The following is a 4,774-nucleotide window of genomic DNA, read 5'->3' as shown; positions in this document are numbered from 1 at the left end:
AATTTTAGAGCTGGAAGGATTCTCAAACATTATTTACAAGAATCCTCTTGTTTAATACATGAGAAAAAAACAAATTTAGATCAAGTGAATCATCCAATATCATATTGCAAAACTAGGCCTCAAAGTACAATACTTCAAATTCCAATATTCTTTTTGCTACTTACATAGGAAAAAAAAATCACTTAATTTTAACTACTCAGTAATTTTTGGTAAGAATTATCTAAACCTTAAACATTCAACCTATTTTTAAATGATCTTTGAATATAAAAACTTTTTTTGGAGGTAAACATATTTAAGTGAATTGCCCAGGGTCACAGAATTAGGATCTGAGTCCAAATTTGAACAAAGGTCCTCTTTATTTTATCCACTATGCCACCTAACTGACCATAAAAACATTTATACAACAACTTCTAAAATATTTTTCCTAAGGAATTTTTAAAAAATTTGTAAAGCACAATATTACAAGCTGAACAAGCTTTATGTTTTCACATATTCTTCATAAAATCTAATATAGCTCCGGTCAGTTGATAAATTTTTCAAGTATATTTTTCCATTGTTTCTTAAAACAATTTTATCAAGTTTCTAAAAATCTCATTTCTAAATATATTTCTTCCATTTCCTCCCTAGAGAACAAGCCAGCTTTTTTCTGAAAAACAGAAAGGATGGGAAAGGGGAGGCCAGGAATTGTTCCAGAAAAGCAACACATCAAATAAGTCAATCATATATTCCACATCAGTAGACTCCTATCATAGTAAATAGGGAGTCCAACTTCTCTTTCTTGGAAATAAGGTTAATTCAGTTTTGTTTTTGTTTCTGCTTTTTTCACTCATACTACTTTATCAAAGCTAGGCAGCTTGTTCTATAGGTAAAATCTAAGATTAAAGTGGTAAAAGTTAAAGTTAAGTGAAAACTGTATAGAATCCTTTCTCATTTCTTACATCTTTTATTTAGATACACACATACACATACACGTGTTCTCTATATGTATATTTTATGTGTATATGTGTATATATATTTGTATATATGTAGATATTTTAGATTTCTTTTCAGAAAAATGTATAAATATTTGCACCCTGAACACTATCTTTGAAAGACCCTGATCATGCTGAGATAGGCAATAGTGGATTGCAAAGACCAGGCTCCATTCTGCAAGGCATCATCTCCCTCTGGTGATAGCTACACAAATTACAACTATGGAATTTCAAAGGAACATGCCTTGAATCACCTAACTCAAAACACCTAATTACTGTCCTAACAAGGACAGTAATAACCATGAAAGGAACTAAGCTGCAAAAAAAAAAGCAAGGGTATTAGGAACGATACAATACTGGAAGGGATTGAATTCTTCCTATGTGAGATGGAGGTTTTGTACTGGAGGAATATTGAGAAAAAGGTCATTTTATTTATCTGTTTCCTTGGAGATAGTTAAACAATAATGTGAAAAGCCAGATTAAAATGTATTAGGAAGATGAGGAAATGAAGGTTTAAAAAAAACTTTTTCTAGGATTTTGTCTGTGAGAGAAAGTAATATAGAATGAGAGTTTTGAGTCCACTGAAAATATTTTGTATTTCAGAAATGTGATAACTTCATACCCTTTGACCCAGTGACCCAACTACAAGACAAGTATTCCAAAGTCAAAAATATAAAGAGGCAAGGAACTGGAAACAAAGTCATGGACATCAACCTAGGAATGCCTGAATGAACTGTTTAAAATTAATGTGCAGTATGAAATTATGAGAAAATGTATAATGAACAGAAACAAAATGAATTAGGTAAAACCAGAAGAAAAATAAGCACAAATAACTGGCAATATAAATGAAAACACCGCCCCCACACACATACACACAGCCCCCCCCCCCACAAGAAGCCAAATATTTCCACAACTAGAAGTCCCAAAGAATATGTAAAACATACTTCTTGGAATACACTCAGAGGCAGAATGTTGCATATATTATTGAATAGGTTCATTGTATGTTTTTGTTGTTTACTGTTAACAGGAAAGGTCTGATTTTAGGAAAAATAAAGTTGAGATTAGATATATCTATCTAGAAATGGTTGGAATGGAAAAGAAAGACATAAATAAAACTTTCCTAAATTTAATTTAATCTTTTAAGTTTTATTTAAAAAAAAATTTATTTCATCTCATTTTCCCTTCTTCTCTAACTAAAAACAAAAACACCTTGAAACAAATATGAATATTCAAGCAACACAAATTGCCAAATAGATCAATTAAATTTCAAAGTGAAGATGGGGACAGTCATTTTAAGTTTGTGAAGCACCAGGACTTCAGTAGTGCCTACTTTGTAGGGCAAAGCCCTAAGCCCTGGAGATAAAAATAAGGTAAAAAGTCAGGAGCATCCAAATTCAAATGCAGTCTCAAAAACTTAATAATTACCTAGCTTTGTGACCTTGGGCAAGTCACTTAACCTCACTACCTTTCAAAAAAAAAGTCCTCAAGAGATTCAGTCTAATAATGGGAGGAGATATGCAATTTATGATATGCATTAAAGTTTCATACAAGGTAAATTGGAGATGATCACAAGAAAGCACTAGTATTCAGGGGTACTGGTAAACAAGTTTTTGCATCAGGTGGGTTTTTGACTGATAAGGAGATGGATCATGTACTACAAGAGCATGCTGATGTCCCTAAGCCCTATTGTATATTGTTAAGGAGTAAGGAGAAAGGAAGAGCTAAAGTTTGGAATAGGCCAGGGTGATGAAGGGCTTTAAAAACTAGAGGATTTTATATTTCATGCCTAGAGGTAATACGAAGTTGAGTGAATGTTTGGGAGTGAGACAGGATACACTGAAATATGGTCACAACTGACTTTGGAAGATCATTTTATTTGCTGAGGGTAGACACTATTTCTTGAAATTAGCAAATATAGGGGGCAGAGCCAAGATAGCGGCATGAAAGCAGTATTTCGTGGAAACTACCCCCCCAAATACTCCAAAAGTCATCAAATTATGATTCTAGTAAAAATTTGGAGGGGCAGAACCCACAGAAAGGCTGAATGATAAAATTTCCCAGTCCACGATAACTTAGAAGTTCTGCAGGAAAGCTGTAGGTTGGGGGAAAAAGCTGGGGCTGCAATGCAGCCCAGGGATCACCAGGAAAAGCTTGAAGGGGAAGCGAGAGAACTCCGCTGCACCACAGTAAGTGCGGAGTGAGGAGCCCCAGTTTCAGAGTGGCCCTGCGGTGAGAACCTGCAGCAGGAATTAGGGAGTACAGCCCACAGATGGTAGGGGAAAAGTGCAGAAATCTCTCTGCTCTCCCTGGGGCAGGGCTCTGCTATTTGCCCACTCAGATTCAGGTTGCAGTTTGGGCTTCCATACTAAGATAAGCAAGTAGAGACCCTCCTCACAGCTCCAGAGCAGAGGGGTGCACCTGTAGTCATCCACATATCAAAGCAAAGGCAAGAAAGCATAAGACCTTGGAGGAATAAAGGTCCCAGTGGGGTATCTCAAACCCCCCCCAAAGCCTTGGGAGTGAGGTTAAATTAGTCTTAGGCTGAGGAAATGAAAAAGAAGAAGAATCTTAGGCTGAAGAAAAGAAAAAGAAGAATCTGACCACAGAAAATTACTTTGGTCCCATGGAAGATTCAGAAGATGACAAAATCAAAGCTTCTATACCCCAAACCCCCAAGAGAAGCAGAAAATGGGCTTAGGCTATGAATGAGCTCAAAAAGACTTTGAAAAGCAATTAAGGGGGGGCAGCTAGGTGCACAGCAGGTAGAGCACCGGCCAGGGAGTCAAGAGTACCCGAGTTCAAATCCAGCCTCAGAAATTGCCTATCTGTGTGCCTTGGGCAAGTTATTTAATCCCACCGTCTTACATAAAAAGAAAAAGAAAAAAGAAAAGCAATTAAGGGAGGTGGAAGAAAAATTGGGAGGAGAAATGAGCGCAATGCAGATAAATCATGAAAATCAAATCAGTAGTTTGGTGAAAGAAATACAAAAAAACCTGAAGAAAATAATATGTTAAAAACCAGTTTAGGCAAATAGAAAAAAGCAAAACAAAAGGCAAATGAGAAGAATGCCTTAAAAAGCTGAGTTGGCCAGCTGGAAAAGGATAAATTAGCTCTCTGAAGAAAATAATTCCTTCAAATGTAGATTGGAACTAAAGAAGACTGATGACTTTGTGAGAAATCAGGAAGAAATAAAACTTCCAAAAAAGCCAAAAATTAGAAATGTGAAATTTCTCACTGGAAAAACAACTGACCTTGAAAAGATTGAGAAGAAATAATTTAGAAATTATTGGGCTATCTGAAAGCCACCATCAGGAAAAGAGCCTAGATTTCATTTTTCAAGAAACAATACAAAATTGCCATGAGATCCTAAAAGTAGAGGGTAAAATAGAAATTGAGGGAATTCACTGATCACCTGAGATCCCAAAAGAAAAACTTCCAGGAATATTATAGCCTAATTCCACAACTCCCAAACCAGAGAGAAAATTCTAAAAGCTGCCAGAAAAACAATTCAAACTACCGTGGCTCTATGGTAAAGATTACACAGGATCTGACAGGATCTACATTAAGAGCTTGTAATATGCCATTTCGAAAGGCAAAAGATCTTGGTTTACCACCAAGAACCAACTACCCAGCAAAATTGAACATCCACTTTCAGGGGAAAAGATGGACTTTCAATGAAACTTTCCTATTGAAACAATCAGACTGGGGGGGGGGGTGGATGAGAAGGACTAACTATGAGGAGCTTAATGATGTTGAACTGTGTGTATTCCTGCATGGGAAGAAGATATTGATAACTCATATGA

The sequence above is a fragment of the Macrotis lagotis genome, chromosome 7 (assembly GCF_037893015.1).
Source record: "Macrotis lagotis isolate mMagLag1 chromosome 7, bilby.v1.9.chrom.fasta, whole genome shotgun sequence".
Classification (NCBI taxonomy): Eukaryota; Metazoa; Chordata; class Mammalia; order Peramelemorphia; family Peramelidae; genus Macrotis; species Macrotis lagotis.
This window is presented reverse-complemented; position numbering follows the sequence as displayed.